This window comes from Protopterus annectens, chromosome 11.part0 (assembly GCF_019279795.1).
Source record: "Protopterus annectens isolate FY-2018-M chromosome 11.part0, PAN1.0, whole genome shotgun sequence".
NCBI lineage: Eukaryota > Metazoa > Chordata > Ceratodontiformes > Protopteridae > Protopterus > Protopterus annectens.
This window is the reverse complement of record NC_056745.1, coordinates 609003819-609028793: the sequence shown is the minus strand read 5'-3', so window position 1 is coordinate 609028793 and position 24975 is coordinate 609003819. Positions and strand designations below refer to the sequence as shown.

At 42.2% G+C, this 24975-nt stretch overlaps 1 protein-coding gene across 1 annotated transcript in view; it reads left to right on the top strand.

The window, feature by feature from the left end:
• The window catches only part of CAPS2 (calcyphosine 2), a 2181571-nt gene that overhangs the window by 966728 nt on the left and 1189868 nt on the right, over positions 1-24975 (top strand). The window lies entirely within an intron of this gene.

The following is a 24975-nucleotide window of genomic DNA, read 5'->3' as shown; positions in this document are numbered from 1 at the left end:
TAGCTGAGCACTACTACCCAAAGTCAGTGTGTTCTATGAACGTCTACTGTTACAGGTAAATAAGAGTTATGCAACTGTTCTTTTCCCAGAAACTAGGTGAATCCTACAACTCTGAATGACTGTCTACAAATGATAAACCCTTCTTCCCACTCTGACAAGCCTTTACATCTTCCCCAAAATCTGTATCTCATTTTCTCTGTCTTTGGTGACAAATAATCCTAGACAAATGGGATCTGAGAGAGATCCATCAGGAGTACAGTTGGCAGTAGAAGTCTCTCTCTCTCCTTTTCAGGGGATACCTTCTCATCCACCAGATCACACTTCTTTTTCCTTCATTTTCTGATTCAGAAGGGCCATAGAACCTATTCCCTTTTTTGTGATAGGGAAAAGTTTTCATTCAAGAATGCTTCTGGTATTAAAAAAGTAGCATCATTAAGACCAGTCCTATATATTTCCTTTCTCAGTCAGTTTGTGTAAGTTCCAAAGTTCAAAGTGCTATCCCTTCACAACCTATTACCTCGTATTCCACCTTTCATTTTTTGGTAACTTTAGATTTAAGGGAGGTTTGTCATTATATTCTTAGATTTCATTTTTTTTTTGTTAGTTTTCTGTATCTGGATTACACTGTCAGTTCTCTGCATTGCCATTTGGGTTACGCACTACTCCAAGGGTGTTCTCAAAGTGTCTAGCTCCAGTGACAGCCTATTGCAGACTACAAGGCTTTCACATTTTTCCTTATTTGGACGACTTGCTTATCTTTACAAAGTGTTTGCCAAATTGTCAGGAATCTCTTTTCTGAGTAGGACGTCTCCTTCCCAGATTGGGTATCCAGGTGAACATTCTCAAGTCGTGTTTGACTCCTTCCTACAGGATTGTATTCCTGGGATGTCTGCCAGATATTCATTTCAAAAAGCTTTTCTTCCAGTGGAAAAAGTCCAGGATTTCACCACATGAGTTTCTCAGGATATAAGGATTCATGGCATGTACGATTCTCATGATTCCTCTAGCTAGACTCCAAATGAGAGAGATTCAGTGGCACAAAAAATGGTTTGGTCACAAAGTCAACAACCCTGAAATTTCAAATTCCAGTGTTGGGATTTGTAAAAGCTGAACTGCTTTGGTGGAGAGACAAGTTTTATCTGAATACAGGTCTCCTATTTTCCCTTCCATCTCTAGCACAGTCTGTTACCATGGACGCTTCAGAATTTGCTTGGGGAGCTGTATCTGTGGGGGTAAAAGTGCAGGGTCTTTGAAAAAAAAAAAAAAAAAAAGAAAGACCAGAACACACAAATGTAAAACAGATATTGGCAATCATAAATGCACTTAACTTTTTCAATCATCTGTGGCCGCAGTGCCACTGCTAATGATTACAGACAAATACCTCAGTGATGTAGTAGAAAAACAAATAGGGGGTTCCAGATTCTACCATCTGTGCAGATTAGTGATAATAGCCTGGGATATAGCAATTCGGCACAGTCTCACTTTACCCATTTCTTACATTCATCAGAGCAAAATATTGTGCCAAACAGGCTGAGAAGGACTAGTATAGACCATCATAAATGTAAATTGAATCAGGGCATCTTCCAGGATTTCATCGAGCTGTGGGGATCACCTTAGGTAGAGCTTTTCCCCTCCATTCACAACAGACAACTGGCAAAATTCTCCTCCAGGATTCCTTGCAAGGAGGCATGGAAAACAGATGCATTCTCATTTCCTTGGGCAGGAATATTCCCATGTACCATTCTACCCTTTCCTCAAATATCCTGGGTCATTTTGAAAATTCAGAAGGACTTTCCAAAATGTCACTGGGGTGACGCTCTACTGGTCCAAGCAATAGTGGTTCTTCCTTCTTTTGGAAATGTCAAATTGCAGTTACCACAAACGTCTCACAGTCTGGACCTACTCACATAAGACAATGGGGTATTTGATACACTCCAGCTTGAAACAACTTCAGCTGCCTGCCTGGATGATTAAGTGTGAATAGCTTTTTTCTAAGAAAGTGCAGCAGGTACTAAAGGAGGCAAAGAATCCTGCTACTAAAGAACTCATATATTTTGAAATGACAAATATTTTCTAATTGGTGCCAAAATAAAAAAAAAAACAGGACCCTTTTAATGCTAGGATGTCTCTAGATGTTCATCATATTGATCACTGCTGCAATAGCCGTAGTATATGGTTTATATCCTGCCAAGGATATAACAGCAGGCCAGCTTTCAAAGCTTCAGGGCACCTTCCATGCTCTCAAACCTCTAGTCAGCTGGAGCTGAGCTGATTAAAAAGAAAGGTCTGGGCACAAAGCCCTTCAGAGCTTTCCTTCCATTGAAGAGCCTCTGCTAGGCTTTCATGGATCAGAGCTCAGCTTGTGCTGTTCCTTTGTTGAACAGATACGTTTCCTTTGGAGAAAAACTTTCCACATTATATAAATTGTTGTTTCATTGTACTTCTCTGTTTAGGAAAGTTATTTTTAAGATAGGAATGTATGTTTTAACAGACTGTTACAGGACTTAACTGTACTTTTAAATGGGAGTGCTCTTTTTTCCTGTCAGTTTAAAAGTTGTTTAACGTAATCGAAACACATTTTTTTCCTGTGGAGAAACTGTGTTTATTTTGTGTTTTGGGCCTGGCAAAGTCTTATAAAGTGCTTTTTACTGTGATTTTGTGCAAAAAAAAAGTGGCTTTCAAAGACTTTAATTTTTTTTGCTGACTTTTGCTGCTTATTTTCTATGAAAAAGAGGCACCATTTTCAGCTTGACAGTGGAACAAAGTATCAGTCCTTAGTCCAGCCACAAAAAGAAAAATTTAAGCAAACAGCTTTTGCCACTGCAGCAGGCTAGCAGTTTAGCTCAGATGCAGGTAGGTGATTCGGGTCTATATCATATGTTCGAAGTTTTGTAACTTCGAACATTAAAATATCGAATTTAAATGTCGAAGTTATAAAACTTCGAACATATGAATATATATTAAAAAAAAAAAAAAAAAAAAAACAATGGCTGTAGGCAAGGGGACAAGCTCCCCTGCACCCCCCTCCGCTTTTTAAATATACCAACTCTGGGACCGCACTACAGTGCAGTAAGGGAAATCTTCCCTTTACCGCACTATAGTGCGGTCTCGGAGTTGGTATATTGCCGCACTATAGTGCAGTCTCGGAGTTGATATATTTAAAGAGCTGGGGGTGCAGGGGGGTTGCCCCCCCTGCCTACACTAGTCAGGTAAGTTCAGTTTGTTTTTTTATTATTTGTTCGATGTCTGAAACTTCAAACATTTAAATTTGATTATTTAACGTTCAATGTTTTCAAACTTTGAACATATAATATAGACCCGGTGATTCTTCTGTGACCATAGCTTGTTCCTCAGGCAATGCATCTTTTACCCCTGATCCCTGTGGTGTAATACCTACAGCAACTATGGAGCAGAGGTTAGAAATGTCTTCTGTAGCTGTTGGGGCCCTCTGAGTGGTTAGGAGTTAAGCCACTCTTATTGATCTTGAGAGAGGGAGGGAACGGGGGGGGGGGGCTTCATATTTAGTCAGAATGTTTTACCCATCCCTGGGGAAGCTACTGCTGCTATTGATAACACTATTGGCTCCATTTTTCCTGTCAAAAAAACAAAACAAAAAAAAAAAAAAAAAAACAGAAAACTAATCACATCTTCTGCTCCTCAAAATTCCTTAGACAGGAGTAGTTTACTTGGTTAGGTTCAGGGTTTAATTCAGGCCATTGATCCTTATTATAATATGTACTTTTCCTGAGATTCAGGGTTCTGAATCTAGGCAAGAAGATTTGTCATAGGTTCATAGGTTGGTACTAGGCTATCGGCCCTAGGGCATATACAAGCCTAGCCATAACAATTCCCTGGCTATTTCTTCCCACACTATTTACTTCCCTGGTCCCCTGTCTAGCAGGGCGACTGGCGTGATCCCTGGGGTGAATTTCCTTTCTCCCATCCAATCGTCAAGGTTCCTTTTGAAGAGTGCCAAGGAGGTGCTCTGTTTGACATGTATGGGCAGTCTATTCCAGAGACTGGGGAGTCTCTGGATCAGGAACCTATCCCTCCAGCATATTTTGTTTATTGTGATGACAAGGTTTAGATCAGTTCTTATTCTCCCTGTGGAGTTTTTATTCTCTACTTCTTGTAGATATTAATTGGGATGCTAAAGATGTGTGTGCTCAAAGCTTTTAATTTAGTTGCCTTGTTGGTGGTTATTTGTTTAGCCTGTCATGTGATGGAAGGCATTTAATCCATTATTCTAGCTGCAGGTGGTTCATCTTTGACTTCTTTAGGCATGTCATAAATAAAAGACATTCCCTTAAATTAATTTGAACTTTAAAATAAGATTTGGGCATTTACTTTTCTCCCCAATGCAGCCTGATGTAATCTAAGGATCCTTACTGTCTTATTACCTTGGTTAAGTAAATCCGCAAAAACTGAGATATTGTCGCTATGTTTGAATTTGCATTGATTTATTGCAGCTGGGAATGTTTTCTTTGTCAATGGATTTTGAAAGTTTACAAGAAAAATGATCTGGTTCCACACAGCAGTGAAAATCAGTATGTCCTTTATTGTAGTAAGGTAAGCGCTTTCTCGGAATAACATCCGCTTCATCAGACCAACAAAGATAGAATAACAGTTACATTTTTAAACACTAAAACATCCAATCAAAAATCAGATAAAATGTGCATCATAGCTGAAAGCCATGTGATAAAATACATCTGTAGAATATATAGATCTTTAAAAAATTGAATAAAAACAGACTAAATGAACAATATGTACTTAAAATAGTAACAAATACAGTAGTACAAAATAATAATAAAAGATGGACTATTGAAATATATATGATAAAATATTAAAAGAGAAATCAATGCTTTAATGGCCGTGCTTTAAGGAAGGGTTTCAGGGAAACTCTGTTGTTTAAACCAGGAGGTTTATCAGCTTGAAAGCGCAAAATCCATTTCTGTTCACTAGATTCTGTTCTATTATTTATGTCACCTCCTGTCTTGGTACTATGCAGAATCTCTAGTACCATAAAGCTAAATGTATGATGTTAAGTTGTCTATCTCGCCTTCATTCTTGCTGGATGGGTTCGGAGCCGACCTCGGCTCCGACTCGGCCACTGTAAAAGCTCGAGAGTTGGTTCCACCGGCTCGAGGCTCCCCTTATATCCCACAATGCTAGGCGAGAGTTACCTCAGATCTCGTTTGCCGCTACAGCTTCGAGGTTGGTTGCTTCTACCGGTTCCTGGTGAGTGTTAGCTTTTTCTTCAAAAAGTTACTCCTTTTTCCCCTTTTTAACTTATTTCTTCCTAGATTAGTGTAGAACATTGAGACTTTTTCCCCCGACCCTATTTTTCCCCGTTTTCTTACTAAAAGAACCGTTGGTTCTTCCTTTGGGCCTTTGGCCTTCCCTTCCCTAGGGAGTGTTTGTGTAGTTGCTTATACTTTTTGTACTTAAGTATTAGTATTTTTGGCTAAAATTATTATTATTTTAGTATTACTAATTTTTGCTGACAGGGTATAACTGTGTGTTTGGGTGTGTGTTAGTGTACACCTATCAGTTAGGGAAATGTCAAAAGAAGCAAAGGTCTCCGGATTCAAGAAGTGTGATGCGTGCTGTCAGAAAATGTCTCTGACAGACGCTCACACTTCTTGTGTCTATTGTCTGGGGCCTTTGCACCTGCAGGACTCCTGTGCTGTGTGCCATGGCTTCAGCCCCAGGGTCCTGCAGGAAAGAAAAACAAGTTGATTCTGAGAGGCTTGTTGAAGCCAGAGGATTCCCTGTCAGTTTCAACAGGGAAGCCCTCTAAGGCATCGAGGTCTTCGGCTCCGGCTTCTGAGCCGAGACCTCAGGTTGTTCAACCTTTGCCTTTATCGGCTCCGGCTGGAGCCGATAAGACTCAGTCCACAGTTTCTGTGGCTTCCTCGGCTCTGGCCGGAGCCGAGGTTATCGAGGTACCCGTGTCGGCTCCGACAAGATCTTCGGAGCCGACAACCAGAAAGAGGTCTAGGTCACCTTCTCTTGGCTCCGTTCATTCGGCTCCAGGATCTCCCCTGCTGTCGGAACGGAGCCAAAGGTCTCATTCCTCTAGGTCATCGAGGCTTTCCGATCATGACCTTCAGAGGGTGGTGAGTCGACTACTTAAGTCCGAGGCACTAGCCCAGATGCTTCAGAGCCCGACTCATCAGTCGGTGCCTGCCCCGGTCCATCAACTCTTTCCTCCTTCGACTCTTTTGAGTTCGGAGCCGGTCGTCGGAACCGTGACTGTGGTCACTTCGGAGCCGAGACAATTGTCTTCGGCCCGTCCGCTCCGTTTTCTTCCTTGGAGGAATCTCGGCCGGACTGCCCTCGTCGGCTCCGAGGGGTGAGTGGCATCGGACCCTTGTCCGACCCCTCTCCCTCTCGGTGCTTGGCGCTGGTGAGTTCGGCTCCGACATCGACCTCGAGCCATCACTGTCGGTGCCGAGGGGGTCCTTAGCTCCTCGGAGCGGGGACCTCTGGCTCTGCCTGACAGGGGTGCATTCGAGGTCATGCGGAGTGTGTTAGAGCCTGGCTCTACTCCACAGTCGGCTCCGTCAGCCCCTCCCTCTATGCTGCCTCAGGGTAAGTCGACTCACTCCCTCATCCCGGACCGCAGAGAGCCAGCTCCTCAGGAGCCCCTTTGGGATTTCATCCTCTTCCGAGGCCTCTCCTGATTTGGCAGAAGAGCCTCCTCGGAAGAGGAAGTGCAAGAGGAAGCACATTGACTCACCTGAGTCTATCACGTCGGACACAGATCTGGATGATTCTGAGGGTTCCCCGTTCCCCTTCTGAAGATGTCTCATTTGCAGACATTCTGGAGATCCTGAAACAGAGGGGAAACTGGCCAGCCCTCAACCCTTCGGAGGACGAATCTGTGTATCTTGAGGCGTTTGGCTCTCGTCCTTCCACCTCCTGGGTGTCCCCCCCTTCGACCCCCTCATGCAGGTGGTTGCTAAGAAGGCATGGACGGCTCCTGATTCAGTGGACCCCACTCCCAGGAGACCCTCCAAATTCATCACAGCTCCATCAGACAAGCAATTTTTATCAAAAGGAGTTTCTGTGGATGCTATGGTGGTAGCTGCCGCCACAAAGAAGGAACTGGCTGATCCTTCAGTGCCTGTCCATCCACCTAACAAGGAATCTAGGTCCATGGATAGGTACGGAAGCGGATGTTCTCCTCAGCGACATTTACCATGCGTTCGCTGAATTACCTGTGCCATTTCACTCGTCTTCAAAGGGACTTGATCAAGGAAGCGAGTGAAATGTTAAAGGACCCTACAGCTGCGGGTTTCCAAGAAAAAATGAACACGCAGCTGGCTACCCTTAATTCCATATCCAACTCCTCCATGCGCCTCCTCTCTTATGCGGCCGATGGAGCGAGCAGAGCCGCAGGGACAGGGGTAGCCTTACGTAGGCACGCCTGGATGCGGCTATGCAACTTTGCGGAACCTTTCAAGACGTCTTTCACGAACTCCCCTTTTGATGGATCATCTCTCTTTGGTCCTCAATGAAAGAAACCCTGACTAGGTGCGAGACTGATGGCAAGACCCTTTCTGCCGTCGGAGTCCGTTTTTCGGCTCCTTCTAGGCCTTACCCCAAAGGCCAGAAGGGTGGGAAGATGTGGTTCCGTAAACAATCTCAAGGGACTTCGCCTGACGCACAGAGTTGTTTTCCTACCAAAGGCAGAGGTGGGAATAACAATGGTAGACGTCGCCCTAGGGGCAGGGAGGGTCCGCAGAACCAGGGCAATCGGGAAGCCTTTCCTGACAAGCCCTTTCAGCATCCCTGAGGTGTTGCCCGACTGCCCATCTTCGGAGGCAGTCGGGGGAAGATTGTCACTGTACCCAGAAGCCTGGCTATCCCTGACTCAAGACAAATGGGTACAGTCCATCATTTCCGAAGGCTATTCTATCCCCTTTCTTCATTTTCCAAATCAGTCAAAAAAATCCCTTCCAGATGTTCCACCCGCTCAAAGGGATATGGCACCCTTGGAAATTCCAAAACTGCTTGCAAAAGAGCAATTCAGTCAGTGCCAGCAGACCAACAAGGATCCGGAATCTACTCAAGGTTCTTTTTAGTTCCAAAGAAAACAGGGGACTGGAGACCGATTTTGGATCTCAGTGTCTTGAACAAATCAGTCAAGAAAACAAGATTTCGGATGGTCACGCTGCAATCCATTCTTCCCCTTTTGGGCAAAGGAAACTGGATGTGCTCTATAGACCTTCGGGATGCGTACTATCACATAAAAATGAACAGACGCTCCAGAAGATTCCTCCGCTTCAGGCTGGGAACCAGTCATTTTCAGTTCAGGGCCCTGCCCTTTGGTCTCACCACTGCCCCCCGGGTGTTTACCAAATGCATGGCAGTGGTAGCTTCTCACCTGAGACGACAAGGATTCCAGGTGTTTCCATATTTGGACGACTGGCTTCTCACAGCTCCCACCAAGCATCTCCTTTTGATGGCCAGAGATTATACTTTTCGCGTTTGTCAAAAACTGGGTATTTCAATAAATTGCGAAAAGTCTGTTTTGTCGCCTTGTCGTACTATTACCTACATAGGCGCAAATTTAGATACTATAAACATGTCTGCAACGCTAACGAACCAAAGGATATCAGACATTCACAAATTGGTGTCACTTCTTCTCAACAACAACAGAGCCAAAGCCAGGTTAGTTCTAAAGGTGTTGGGAATCATGGCAGCGCCATACCTCTCCTCCCATTGGCCAGATACCACATGCGGATCCTTCAGTGGATGCTTTTTCTCAATGGTCATACCAGGAACTTCCATTGTCTCACACCATTTTCATCACGCAAGCGTGCAAAATGCTTCTCTTGTGGTGGATGTCTTCCCCCCAGCTCCTGTCGGGAAGTCCATTTGTTCCACCTCCTCCGGTTGCTACTCTGACAACGGATGCCTCCCTGTTCGGGTGGGGGCATTATCAGGGCAGGACAGTCCAGGGCACATGGCAACCAAACGAATGCCAGTTGCACATAAATGTGCTGGAGATGAGAGCAGTGCTTTTAGCGTTGCAAGCCCTTCAAGACTCTCTTCCCTTAGGAACGATTGCAATCCAGACAGACAATATGTCTGTAGTGTGGTACATCAACAAACAAGGCGGAACCAGATCATACCCCTGTGTCGAGAAGCACTCAGACTGTGGCAATGGGCGATTCCTTCCCAGCGTTTTCTGATAGCGGCGCACATGCTCCGGAAGTCCAATCACATTGCGGACAAGTTGAGCAGAGCTATACTCATGCCTCACGAGTGGTCTCTGAAAGACTCTGTAGTGAGAGAGATATTTCTCAAGTGGGGTCAGCCTTGCTGCGATCTTTTTGCTACTCCCCAAAACAGCAAGTGCAGAGAATACTTCACTCTATTCCCTTTACCAGGCCAACCCAGCAGGGACGCTCTAGTCCAAGTTTGGCCCCGGGACTTCTGTATGCATTTCCTCCTTTCCTCTGATGTCTCAAGTAATACAGAAAGCTATCGCTCAGAAGGCCTCATTGATCCCCAGTGCTCCTTACTGGCCTCGACAAGTGTGGTTCCCCTTTCTACATCGTTTTCTCTTGGAGCGACCGTGAAGTCTGGACCTAGTTCCAGATCTTTTGATCCACCAGTCGGGTCAGTTTCATCGCTCCCTCCCTCTCTGAACCTCACTGCTTGGTTCCTCCAGTTCCAACCGTAGCCAGGCTTCCTCATTTATCTCACTCGGTTAGAGATATATTGATAGCTTCCCATAAATCTTCCACTCGAAAGATTTATTTGAGTAAGTGGAAACGCTTCTCATATTGGGCACAAGGAAAGGACATAGATCCTTTCACCGCTTCCATCCAACTAGTCCTTGATTTTCTAGCTGAACTCTTCCATGCAGGTTCATCTCCATCTACTCTTAAGGTTCAATTGGCAGCTATTTCTAATTTTCATGTGGGCATTTCTGAATCTGCCCTAATGTCCCACAAACTTTGCAAAGCCTTTTTGAAAGGAGTTTTTCTTCTCAGACCTCCTATAAGAAATCCTCCTTCTCCTTGGGACCTAAATTTAGTTCTTGCTTCTTTGATTCTTTCCCCTTTCGAACCTGCAGCTTCATGTTCCTTGAAATTATTATCATGGAAAACTCTCTTTCTGGTGGCTATCACATCAGCTAGAAGAATTTCAGAACTTCAAGCACTCAGTTGTCATTCTCCTTATCTTTTGTTCCATAAGGACAGAGTTTCCTTACGAACTAACCCGTCCTTTTGCCTAAGGTGGTTTCAACATCAAATCTAAACCAAAGCATTGACCTCCCTGTCTTTTTCCCAGAGTATTCAAATAGGTCTGAACAAAAATTACACTGCCTGGATGTTCATCGTCAATTAAGGTACTACTTGGACAGGACGAAACAATTCAGAAAATCTGATCAGCTGTTTGTCTCCTATGCGGAAAGCAGAAAGGGACTTCCAGTTTCAAAGATATCATTATCCAGATGGCTAACATCTCTGATTACCCTTGTTTATGAGATTAGACACCAAAAACTGCCTAATAAACCTAAAGCCCATTCCACCAGAGCTTTGGCTACTTCTCTAGCCTTCCAAGACAGACTGCCTATTGACACCATTTGTGCAGCGGCTACTTGGGCTACTCCTCACACTTTTATTTCCCATTATAAGTTGGATTTAGCTTCTAGGCATAGAGCTAATTTTGGTTCCACTGTTCTCAGGAGTCTGTTCCGTTAGGCCACCCGGGACAAGGTGCTAGGGACGCGGTCCCATCCAGCAAGAATGAAGGCGAGATAGACAACTTAACATATAGAAGTTATGTTCTTACCATAACGTTCCATGTTAGTTGTCTTCTTCTCGCCTTCTTCTTGCGTCCCACCCTCCTTCCCCCTGGCCTGGACAGACCTAGAGGAGTTGTGATCGTGACCTGTCTTTCTACCACCTCTTTTCTTAGTCATATGCTATTATGCATATTTCTTGTTTCAGGATGTAGGTCACCCTTCTTTCTTCCTGTTGTTAGAGGTGGATTCTGTTTTACAGTTATACTGTTATAAGCTGGGGTTAGCTTACAAACGAGATCTGAGGTAACTCTCGCCTAGCATTGTGGGATATAAGGGGAGCCTCGAGCCGGTGGAACCAACTCTTGAGCTTTTAGAGTGGCCGAGTCGGAGCCGAGGTCGGCTCCGAACCCATCCAGCAAGAAGAAGGCGAGAAGAAGACAACTAACATGGAACGTTATGGTAAGAACATAACTTCTATTTCTTTACCTTCTTTAGCTACATGTAGTGATAGTGCGCTGGTTTCTTTAACATTCCTAATATCCCTAAGGTGTTCAAGTATTCTATCCTTAAACACCCTGTTTGTTTTCCCAATGTAAAATGAGAAGCAGGTAGTACAATAACAAAAATAGACAACATTTTTTGTTCGACAATCTGCATAAGAAGCAGTATCCATCTTAAAACCCAAAGTGGGATGTGTGAAATGATTACCAATGTGTATATGTGTACAGGCCATACAATTCCTACACATATATGTACCAAGTCTATCAGATATTATAGTTGAGTTAATATTAAAGGATTGTACACAATGACTACACAGCCAGGAGGACGAAATAAGGTCAGGAAAGAGATACAAACAAGCTTAGTTCATAATATCTCTACTTTAACTTTGTATCACAATTATCTGTGTTAAACAGAGGTTTAACCTTTGTCCCGGCTCAAAGAATAGGCATAACAGAGGTAATTAAAAACCTACACCTTTTTGGCAGAACTCTTACACTTAAAGCTATGTTTGGTAATTCTAATAATGCTGATTGTATATTTAGAAAGCCCAGCACTTACATATCACCTAGTAAGTCTACTATAGATCTGTTTATTGACCTTTGTGAAAAACAACTTAGAGAGAAGTCTTTAGATAAGCAAACTAACAATTTTAGTAATTTATCAGCTGTAGAGATACAAGTTCTTGTTGAATTGAAAGAACTAAATAGTACAGAAATACGTCCAGCTGATAAAGGAGGTGGTATTGTTATTGACAAGGACAAATATAGAGACTCTATGTTAAGTCATCTCAGTGACGTTGGTACATATGCCATCTTACCTATGCATATACTTAGCAGTGTCATAGAAAAAGTACAGTTTTTGATCTTTGATTTGTTAATAACAGGCATGATATCTGAGCAACTGTTTGAGTATTTCAAGGTAGAACATCCAACAGTCCCTGGGATATATGGTCTACCCAAAATACATAAGAATTCTTTAACTCCACCTATGCGCCCTATAGTTTCAGGCCGAGGTTGGGTAACTGAGCCACTTTCTATCTTTGTAGAAAAGATTTTGCATGCTGCCTTGGCTAATTGTAGCACTGTTTTAAAGGGTACCAAAAGTTTTTTAAATGAGCTACCTAAACAAAATGAAATTATTTTAGGACAATGTTTATTTGTAACTCTGGATATTGAATCATTGTTCACTGTTATACCCAATGAATGGGGAATTGAAAATGTCAGAGCATTACTGTGTGAGAGAAACACCCCTGATACTAAGGTGACACTTATTTGCACACTTTTGGAAATTATCCTAGAAAACAATGTGTTTATTTTTAATGATGTTTATTATGCACAAAAAGTTGGCATAGCTATGGGCACAGCTTGTGCTAATAGCTACGCCAACCTATCCCTAGCTAATTGAGAAGCTAAACATGTACTTTTGAATAATGAATACCAGGTTAACATCAAATGGTGTTGTGGATGATATTTTTTTATTGTGGCATGGCTCAGAGCAGCGGCTACAAGAGTTTCTTTTATACTTAAATCAGTTAAATACTTTCTTGAGTTTTACCTATGAACATTCTGATAAAGAAGTAGAGTTTTTGGATGTTAAAAGTTACTAAGAATAATTTATCCACTGTGTCTACTACTTTGTATAAGAAAACTGTTAGAAAGAATAATGTTCTACACTATGGCAGTATGCATCCGAATCATACGAAATTTAATGTGTTGAAAGGACAGATATTTCGAACTATGAGACTTTTTAATGATGATGATAGTCTCATTGTTGCATTACAAACATTTAAACAAGAATTTTTAGAAAGAGGCTATAGCAGTAAACTTATTGATTCTCAAATAGCAGAAGGATGGCGGCATAGGTCAGGTAAGTGCCAGCCATACTTTTCCCCCCTCCCCACTAGTATTAACAACAGGGATAATATTGACAATACTTTCTCAAGTGATGCTTCCTCTGATACCTGTAGGAATAAACTAAGGATTCCATTGACTTTTGCCAGCAATGTGCATGTAGCATGTGATATTATTAAAAAGAACTGGGATATTCTGTCTATTCTACATGAGTTTAATGGGGTCATTGGCACACAGCCAGATTTTGCTTTTAGAAATAATAGATCACTTAAGAGTCAGCTCTGTTATCAATCCTTTAATACTAAATCAACTATAATATTTGATAGACTTGGTACATATATGTGTAGGAATTGTATGGCCTGTACACATATACACATTGATAATCATTTCACACATCCCACTTTGGGTTTTAAGATAGATACTGCTTTTTATGCAGATTGTCGAACAAAAAATGTTGTCTATTTTTGTTATTGTACTACCTGCTTCTCATTTTACATAGGGAAAACAAACAGGGTGTTTAAGGATAGAATACTTAAACACCTTAGGTATATTAGGAATGTTAAAGAAACCGGCACACTATCATTACATGTAGCTAAAGAGGGTAAAGAACATAAATTTAGTTTTATGGTACTAGAGATTCTGCATAGTACCAAGACAGGAGGTGACATAAATAATAGAACAGAATCTAGTGAACAGAAATGGATTTTGCGCTTTCAAGCTGATAAACCTTCTGGTTTAAACAACAGAGTTTCCCTGAAACCCTTCCTTAAAGCACGGCCATTAAAGCATTGATTTCTCTTTTAATATTTTATCATATATATTTCAATAGTCCATCTTTTATTATTATTTTGTACTATTGTATTTGTTACTATTTTAAGTACATATTGTTCATTTAGTCTGTTTTTATTCAATTTTTTAAAGATCTATATATTCTACAGATGTATTTTATCACATGGCTTTCAGCTATGATGCACATTTTATCTGATTTTTGATTGGATGTTTTAGTGTTTAAAAATGTAACTGTTATTCTATCTTTGTTGGTCTGATGAAGCGGATGTTATTCCAAGAAAGTGCTTACCTTACTACAATAAAGGACATATTGATTTTCACTGCTGTGTGGAACCAGATCATTTTTCTTTTTCTTGTATTCTCTACTTTATGCATCTGATTCCTTATTTAGTTCAAGGACTGTTTTTGTTTGATTTTGAAAGTTTGTCTGTAACTGCTTCAGACACATTTTTAATGGAATGCGATGGAGCATATTAAAGTTGATATCTCTTAAGCATAATCAGAAAGGCAGTAAAGAGCGTGATCAGAAAATTTTTAAAAAAAAGGTCTTGTAGTACTGTTCAAGACCAAAAGAGTTGTCCCACTGTTCTGGAATACCTAGTGTATGCAGGACGCATCACCAAGTTTAGGTCTCAAAGTCTAATAATTGGCATTGAGAAGTTACCTGGACTCTCTTCACTTCATTTTTTTATTCAATGCTTTATGCTTCTTTTAGAGGTCTGAGTCTGAAAGGTTTGCTTTGATGCCTCAAGCTGCCCGGATGTAGCACAGCTAAACTGTATTGTTGGTACCATGCTAGTAATTATACAAGGTTGTGATAAAATTTGTAGCATGTTGCATATAATAGCACAGTCTAAAGCTGATGCTGTCTTTTCTATCCATTCCTCTCTAAGTTTCAGATCCGTCCTCTTTTTAGACTTAGGAACCATAGTTCAGGCACCTCCACTTGCTCATAATTCCTTCCTATTCCCAATGTTACCACAGATCTCATTTGCTGCTCTTTATGAAAAGGCATGGGTTCCAGGCTCAGACTATTTTTTTTTTTTTTTTTTTTGCTCAGTTGCGGCGTATTGTTTTTCCTGTTGTGGTACCTACTTTTTGTCTGTCCTTACCAAAACAAAATAGAGACTGTAGATTCTTATAGGCTTGTCCCTCTTGCACCTTATAACATACTTTTGTTTCTAGTATATGTTGGTATCTATAGCTTTTTTAGTTTGGGACCCTTGTTTTTTTTTAGGGCATTCACCCCTACAATTATTGGTAGTTCTTATGTGTGTTTTTTCTTCTTTGCTCTAGATGAATTTCTGTTATTATGTTGGATAAACTGAATAGGTTCGAGAAGTGTGTGCCTTGTGATCACAAGATGTCTAATTCTGACTCTCATGCTAAATATGTCTGTGGTTTAGAGGAGTGTCACTTGGAGGATGATTGTGTCATTTGTACAGCCTTTTGACACTATGCAGTACTTAAGCACCAAAACAAGTTGGTTCTGAAGAGTCTTATCCCCTGAGGAGAATCTGCTAAATCTGTTTCTTTTGCTTCTAGAGCTTCCCTGTCCAGGAAGAAGCCCTTGGACAAGCTCAAGATGAACAGAAGTGACAAGTCCAAGGAGAAGAGCAAAGAGTCATAGAAGCATTCCACTGACCACTCTCCTTCCTCATTATTGTGTTCTGCTCTGTCAGCAAAACTATCCTAGCCCTCAGATCTGACAGGCACTTCAGATCCAAGTTCTGTATGCTCCAGAATTCCTCCTTGAAGGGAGCCAAGATTTTCTCCAGTGCCAGTCTCCTTTAGACTTTGGTCTCCCTTTCTTCAGGAGACACCCATACGTGGGGCATCTGTCAAAGGCTGATGTGAATGGAATGATTAGGAAATTCCTCAGGACTAAAATTCTGATGGGAGTTCTCACAGCCTTGGCTCCCATCAGACCCATGAACTTTGGACCCTCTCCTTTAGCTATGGCTATTCCTGCTCTTATCCAACTTCTAGTTTTGGAGACCTTGGAGCTGAGATTTCCAGGATTATATAGGTTGGATCTGAAGTTCTGGTCATCTTTAACTCCGGCATCCTGTCTGATCCAACCAGCACCGATTTTCTCATAGTGAGGCGGATCCCAGAGCTGAAGGCTCAGGGTCAAGTTTAGGGGTAGGGGTTTGACTCAGAAGCTCTCAGAGCCATCCCTTCCCCTTGGATCCTCGATGCTAGATAGCTTGGCTCCAATTTCAATCTCAGGACAGGGTCTTGTAGATGCCCTTTGTCTTTCCAGTGTGATAGTTTCAGCTCCTATTGGAGTGTCTTTGGTCTCTTTTTCAGCCTTGACCTTTCAGGTGGTGGAGAGAGGTCTCTCCCATGTTGGGAATGAGACATCCTTACCCCCCTTGTATCCACTCACTCTTCGACTGACAGCTCTGGGTCCTGATACTGCACACTGTCCCACTGGGGCAGCAGTCTCATACTAGCCTTGAGTGGTCCTCATTCAGGACTCCCCTCATTCTTCTGAGTCTTCTCCAAAACATCCTTCCATGGAAATGCCTTCAAAGCATACGTGTAAGAGTAGGCACATTGACTCCCCACAGGATTCATTGACAGAATACATAGATTTTGATGAAGGGGTGGGGTCCCACAGATCACAACTTCAAGATGTCTCATTTAGGGGAAATTCTAGAACTTTTTAGACAGAAAGGAGGTTGATCTTCTGAAGCCCCTTCTTAGTAGGAATCTATTTTTCCTTGAGGCTTTTGGTGCCAGCTCAGCTACTTCCAAGGTGAGTCCACTGGCTGATGAGACGTAGACTTGATCTCCCACTGGGTGTGGAAGGAACCAAACATCACAGAACAAATATGTTGCTTGTCCCTATCTAACATAGATGACGAACAAGTAGGGTAGTTCATTTAGATGCTTTATTACATAGAAACACATCAGGATGGATAGCAGCATCATAAAATATAAATTAACTGATTAACAGACATAGATGCTTATATCTCAATAGCTTACTACAAAATGTCAGTTAGACTCACACATGCTCAGTATTTATGCACTTGTGCAAGCCTTTAGATAGCTTCTAAAAGGTACATACACACACACATTGACCTACATCCTCCCTCTTAAAATGATTGCCCTTATTTGAAAATAACATTGGAGTTAGACAATGCATTATTATAGACATTAGAAACAAACACAATGTAATGTCCAAGTTGCTGTGTATTTGTAACATGGTCTGGAGATGAGACCAGATCTGGTAACATAATAATCTGGACTGGGTTTAGCAACAGGGACAGTCTTCAGTGAACAGCTCGTATCAGGAACTTCTGAATTCATCAGAGGAATGGGAATATTCTTTGGAGCTTCCTCTGGAACTGGAACACTGGACATCTCACTCTGAGATAGTCTTTCTCACAGGCTATGTGCTGTGGTATAGGCTCGATCACCGGCATCAAATGTTTCCTATTCCACCTAAACTCTACTCCTTGTGATTACACAATGTACGATCTCGGCTCTGAGCAAATATTCTTCACAACTCCAATCTGATTATAACCTTTGCATGTTTGTATCCTCACCACTTCTCCTTGTAATAGCTTGAGCGGTTTACTGGTCTTATCATAGTTGGACTGCTGGGTAAAATGCTTCTTCAACAGATTGGTTTTCACTGACCTATTGTTCTTGAGACATGGAAGCAACAATTGACTACTGGTAGGTAACGTGGTTCTGGTTTGTCTCGACAGAAGTGTCTAGGCAGGTGAACCAAGATGTTTATCACGAGGAATATTTATGAGATTCAAGAGATTAATGAAAACATCACTATTGTCTTGTTTTGACTTCTCTAGTAATTGTTTTGCACTTTGAACTGCATGTTCTGCAAACCATTTGACTGTGGGTACTCTGGGCTACTGGGCCACTCGTGACATGAGTAAAGTCCCACTCTTCTGCAAACCTTTTGAACTGTTGGCTTGTAAACTGTGTGCCATTATCAGAAATAACTTTATGTGGACTACCATGGACTGCAAAATGACGCTTCATCTTAGTAATGACAGTACTGGATGCTATATTAGGAAGTAGGTCAATCTCGAACCAGTTGTAATAAGAGTCTACTTCTTCTTTCGGCTTTTCCCAGTTAGAGGTTGCCACAGTGGATCACCTGTCCGCTCATGATTGGCAGTGGAGTTTTACGGTGTCGAGTTGCCAGCCCGGCACCCAACCTTCCACGTAATGCACAAACATGCACACACTCACACCTAGGGCAAGTTTAGAGTGTCCAGTCCACCTACAGCATGTCTTTGGGATGTGGGAGGAAACCGGAGCACCCGGAGGAAACCCACGCAACTAACACCAAATAATGTTGACCATTCCATTTGAAAATGTCAGTAACTACTGTTGACCAATGTAGATCAGGTTTAGCTGAAGTGTTTTTTTTCTGTTGATGTGACTTAGTACTGCTACACACAGCACAAGATGAAAGCACTCTGTCAATATCTTGTGACATAGAAGGCCAAAATACTAGTTCTCTCATCCTTCTTTTGGTAGAGTCTGCTCCTGGATGACCACAATACAAGATAGTAATGCACTTTTTTGCATGGACTTTAGAACAATTACTTTTGGACCTTTCATAATGATACCATTGTCAGACAAAATCAGATCTCTGTATGGAAAATAAGGTTGCACTTCCTGAAGTAAACTACATTGCTTTGATGGCCTTCATTGTTGAATAAAGTGGTTGAGCCTCTGTAAAACTGAATCTGTGGCTGTGTGTTTGCTCAGCTCATCAAGATGTGTGGAAGAAACATTTTTCATTTCCATGAGTTCAAAATCAAGGTTCTCATTCTCATGCTGTTCAGTGGTATTTGTGAGCGATCTGGATAAGGTATCGGCAAGATAAAGACATTTGCATTTCTTGTAGATAAGAGTGAAATTATACTTTTGCAATCTCAACATCATACGTTGCAATCTGGCTGGAGCTGTATACATAGGCTTTCTCAAGATAGCGACTACAGGTTGGTGGTCTGTTTTGATATGGATAGGCCTACCATAAACATAATCATGGAACTTTGAACATGCATTCACAATTGTCAAAAGCTCTTTCTTGATCTGAGCATACTGCATTTCAGTTTGGGTTGGAGTTTTCAATGCTTAGGCAATAGGTTGGCCCTCTTGTAGGATGACTGTACCTAGACCAAATTTCGAAACATCACGTGAAAGAGTGACTGACTTGTGAACATCATAGTATCTGAGAGTTGGTGGACTGGCAGTCCTCTGTTTCAGGACATCAAATGCTCTTTGCTGCTGCTCTAACCATGACCAGGATATATCTTTACATGTCACCTCTCTGAGTGGTGCTGCTAGTTAGCTTAAGTCTGGAATGAACTTACCTAGATAGTTAACCATGCCAAGAAACGTTGTAGGGCTTGAACATTGTCTGGAGCTGGCATCTCAAGAATGGCTGTTTGCTTAGAAGGATCTGGTCATTGGCCTGAACTGGTAAATAAATGACCAACATAGGTAACTTCTTGTAGCCTGAATTTACATTTCTGTGGATTTAGCTTAAGATCCACTTGACATACTCTTTCCAGAACTTTCTTGAGATTTCTGCCATGCTCAGCTTCACCATTACCTCCTACTAGTATTTCATTGACTATAATAGCACAAGGATACCCAGAAAAAAATTGCTCCATTGCACATTGAGAGACTTCACTTGATGCATTTATCCCAAATAGCATTCTCAAAAATCTGTACCTTCCAAACGAATTACTGAAAGTAGTTAGCAATGAGGATTTCTTGTCAAGCTGAATTTGCCAAAATGAACTCTTTGCATCCAAGACAGAAAAAACGGCGGCATTTGGCATCAGAGCTGCAACTTCTTCGACTGTGCACATTGGATGATGAGGTCTTTTCAGTGCTTTGTTCAAATCTCATAGATCAATACATATTCTGGTGTCATCTATGCTTTTTTTATGAGCTGCCACCATGGAAGATACTCACTCAGTTGATTCTTCAACTGGATAAATCACACATTGTAGCACCATTTTATTTAGCTTGGCTTTGACTCTGTCCTGCATAGCTATTGGAACTTTACGGGCTGGCCTGATAACTGGACTGACATCTGGGTCTGACTTCATGGAATACACAACTGGAAGCTTGCCTAGTTTGTCTTTGAAAAGATCAGCATAGGTAGAAAAAATATACTGGGCGAAATTAGAGTAATGTTCTTTCAAGCTAATATGATGGACATCCTTATTAAATGAAAGCAGTCCCATTTTCAAACAGTCTCTGACCCCTAATAATGACTAGCAGTGCCACTTGACCACATAAAATAACAAGTCGTAACTTTTCCCAGCAGAGTAACATGAAAGCACTACTGAGCCTTCGGTTTGAATTTCTACACCTCCATAAGCAACAAGATTCGCACACCTTTCCAAATCAAGCCTTTCAGCTTTACACACTCTGGCAAATGTTTCTGCTGACATAACATTGCACTTGGAACCTGCGTTAACTTTGAGCTCTGTGGGTTTTTCTATTTATCCAAACAGTACAAAATACTTCATTCTTTGCCTACAAATCTACTGCATTGACTGTTTTATTAAGCACTGACACACCATCAACATAAAATGTATGTGAAGGAGGGTCACACCTTTCCAGTTGATCAACTCATTTTTTGAAATGTTCCCTTTTAATAAAAGTATGTGTGCTTTTTGAGTTACAACTTATTGCATTTGTGGCATTGCTGACCAAAAGCTAAACATTTTTCCCTTTTAGATTCATGATTTCTATCACAATTATGACAGCTGGCAATGAAACTAGGTTGGGGGCCATGCTTTGAGTTTGCTGACTCACTCTTGTGCTTCACTGGCACTGTGTGAACTCTGGAACTTGCTGGAAAGCTCTGGGCTTTACCAGTGAGTGCTGCTGGGGCTACAGCCGCTGCCATGTGCTTGGGCCTGTTTCTTTTAACCATGTGCTGCATACTATTAACATGAGTTCCAGAAGTTGCTGGAAGCATGAATCTCTCATTTATAAGCATATTTGTATGCTTTTCCGTGAACTCATATATCTGAAAGATCTCAGTGGGCTTATTCAAAGTTAAATCAGTGTCACGAAGCAAACTCTTTCTCATAGCATCATTTAGCTTTGTTTCTCAAATCAGTTATATATGCTGCAAAAGTTTTACCAGGCTTTTGATCCCATGTATAAAATAAGTGCATTTCCATTGTAACATTTGTCTGGGGGTTACACATTTCTCTAAATTTACATTTTAAGCACTGAGGGTCCTCCCTTCACTCAGCCGGTACAACAATATGACAGATGTTCATAGGTAGGTACTAGGCTATTGGCCCTAGGGCCTATATAAGCCTAGCCAAAAATGTACCCTGGCTTTTGCCACCCAAGAAAATTATTTTCCTGTGCCCCTGTCGAGCAGAGCCACTGAAGTGATCCCTGGGGTGAATTTCCTATTCCCCATCCAATCATCAAGATTTTTCTTGAAGAGTGCTAATGAGGAGCTCTGTTTGCCATAGATAGGTAGTCTGTTCCAGAGTATGGGAAGTCTCTGGGACAGGAATCTATCCCTCCAACATGTTCTGTTTATTGTGGTGACAAGGTTTAGGTCCCTAGAGCGTGTAGCTCGGTGGGATTGGGATTTCTTTAAGTGGAGCATGTCCAACAGCTCTGGGTTTGACATAGCTTTGTATGTTAGGCAGAGATTGCCTCTGAGTAGGCGATATGCGACGGAGTTAAGCTGGAGTTTTTTGAGACGGTCTGCGTAGGGCATCTGTTTGAGGCCAGTAATCCTCTTTGTGAGGTATTTCTGTGGCCTTTCCGGTTGTTGTAGATGTCTTGTGAGGTACATACCAAAAGGGGCGTTGTACTCTATAATAGGTCTAATGAGTGATGAGTAGAGGGGAACAATGACCTATTTTTTTCTGGATGAGAAACCTTTTGTGGTGAAGTGAGCCACGTAGAAGGATTTCCTGACCACTGTAGTAATGTGATTATCAAAGGAGAGACTACTGTCCACCTGTGTCCCAAGGTCTCTTACCACATTTTCGGTGTTAAGTAGATTACCAGATTTGTGGTAGTTCATGGGTACAGAGTTTTTACCAAAGGGGATGACAATACACTTTTTGGCAGTGAGCTTCAGGCCATGGCTTTGACACCAGGCATCTGTCCTCAGTGAGGCCCTTTTGTAGTATGTCCACATTGTTAGGAGTTTCGATTATGGCTCCTAGTTTGCAGTCATCTGCAAACTTTGTTAGCCAAAGACCTTCTGTGTTAGCCTGTACTTCAGAGAAGTAGATACCAAACAGGAGAGGACCCAGGACTGAACCCTGTGGTACTCCACTTGTCACTGGTCTGAAGTCAGATTTGGAGTCTGCTACTTTCACAGTGTGGGTTCAGTCCATGAGCCAGTTGGCAGCACATCTTGTGACATAGGGATTTATACCTAGTTTAGTGAGCTTATCTATAATTCCAGAGTGGGGGATGATGTTCATAGGTTCATAGGTTGGTACTAGGCTATCAGCCCTAGGGCCTATACAAGCCTAGCCATAACAATTCCCTGGCTATTTCTTCCCACACTGTTGACTTCCCTGGACCCCTGTCTAGCAGGGCACCTGACATGATCTCCTGGGTGAATTTCCTTTCTCCCATCCAATCGTCAAGGTTCCTTTTGAAGAAGGCCAAAGAGGCACTCTGCTTGACATGTATGGGCAATCTATTCCAGTGTCTGGGGAGTCTCTGGGTCAGAAACCTATCCCTCCAGCATGTTTTGTTTATTGTGATGACAAGGTTTAGATCCCTGGAGTGTGTGGCTCTGAGGGATTGGGATTTCTTTAAGTGTAGCATGTCCAACAGCTCTGGGTTTGACATGGCCGTGTATGTTAAGCAGTGATCGCCTCTGAGTAGATGATATGCGACAGAGTATAGCTGGAGCTTTTTAAGGCAGTCAGCGTAGGGCATCTGCTTTAGCCTGTGATTCTTTTAGTGAGGCATTTCTGCGGCCTTTCCAGTTGTTGCAGATGTCTTGAGAGGTACATACCAAACGGGCGTTGTATTCTATAATGGGTCTAATGAGGGATGAGTACAGTGGGACAATGACCTCATTTTTTTCTGGATGAAAAGCCCTTAGTGATGAGGTGTGCCACATAGAAGGATTTCCTGACTGTTGTGGAGATGTGGTTGTTGAAGGTGAGACCACTGTCCACCTGTGTCCCTAAGTCTCTTATCACACTTTGTGTTTAGTGTACTGCCACCTATATGGTAATTCACGGGGGCATGTTTTTCCCAAAGGGGATAACTATACATTTCTTGGCATTGAGCTTCAGCCCATGGCTCTGGCACCAAGCATCTGTTTCTGTAAGACCCTTTTGTAGAGTATCCACATAATTTGGGGATTCAGTAATGGCTCCCAGTTTGCAGTCATCTGCGAACTTTGTTAGCCAGAGTCCCTTAGTGTTGGCCTGTACTTCAGAGAAGTAGATGCCAAACAAGAGCGGTCCCAGGACTGAACCCTGAGGTACTTCACTTGTTACTTGTCTGGAGCTGGATTTGGAGTCGGCTACTTTTACAGTGTGGGTTCTATCAGTAAGCCAGTTAGCAACCCATTGGGTGAAAAAGGGATTAATGCCCAGCTTAGTAAGTTTATCTATGATTCCAGAGTGTAGGATGGTTTAAAAGGCCTAGGCAAGGTCTAGATAGGCTGTGTGGACCACCTTACCCTTGTCCATGACTCTGGAGACTGATTCGAAGAAGTCACTCAGGTTCAGGAGACAAGATCGGCCCTTCACGATCCCAAACTGGGTGGGGTCCAGTGTTTGAAGGTTGCCAATGTCTTTGTTTATAAGTTCCATGATAATACGCCATGGCCTTGCAGAAGTTTCCGGGATCCAAGGTGGATCCCCCCTTGTGGAGTTGGATAACTGTAGCTCTGCACCACTCAGTGGGCACGAAACCTGAGGTGAGGCTATGATTAAACATGGCACTTATGTGAGGTGCCAGTTCATATTGTAGTTCATGTAGTACACAGCCCGGGATGTCATCTGGTCCTGTGGATGCTGTATTCTTAGCTTTGGAGAGTGCGTTTTTTACCTGTGTGGCCGTTATTACCGGAATTTGGCAATCTTCTGGTATTGAGATGGGCCATTTAGGGGGTGAGAGGGGAGTGAAGTTGACACTGAACTGATCTGCCAGATATTGGCAGTATCCTTGGGATCAGTATATTTAATGCCATTCTGTTTTATCTCAGAGCAGATCTGAGCATTGCCATTTAGATTCTTGACATAGTTATAGAATGCCTTGTGGTTGTCTTTGGAATCTTTGGCAATTTTATTTTCATAACTAGCTTTGGAGGATTTTATGAGGGATCTCAGTTTCTACTGAGACTGGTAAGGGAATTTTTTGCATCCTGGGATTTTCCTCTTTTCTGCAACAGTTTCTTCCTTTTGTTGTAAAGTTTGTTTATGGCAGGGGACCACCATATTGGCTTCCTTTTTTTGGATGAGAGCATCTTGGTTCTATTTGGGATGGCACGATTCATGCATGAGTGGATGTGCTCGTACAGTGCCTTAGTGTAGGATTCAGCAGTTGAACTTTCAGTTCCCGTCTGCATGGATGTCATGAAGTTTGTCACTTCTGACTTGAGTAGCATGAAGTTGGCTTTGTAGAAGTTTTTTATGGAGGTTTCCTTACTGGGGGGTGGGGGGTGGGATGTGGATGTTAAGGGTGATAAGCTTATGGTTAGACCTGACTAACGAGGCGGTGACCATAGGTGTGGAGCATCGATTTCCCATGTTGGTAATGACCAGGTCTAGGATATTGGAGCCCTTGGTGGGACTATGGATTAGTTGATCCAGGGCGTTGGAATTCATGAATTCCAAGAACTGTTGGGCAAAGGTGTTGGTACATGAGTAGTTTTCATAGTTAATGGCAGGGTAGTTAAAATCACCCAGTATTATGGTGTTTGGTTCTATGATAATATGTTTCAGTATGTTTAGAAAGATGTAGTGAGAATCTTTGGGCATGTTGGGGAATCTGTAGCAAGCTACAGTTTGGATTGCAGTCTTACCTAGTGTTAGTTGCACC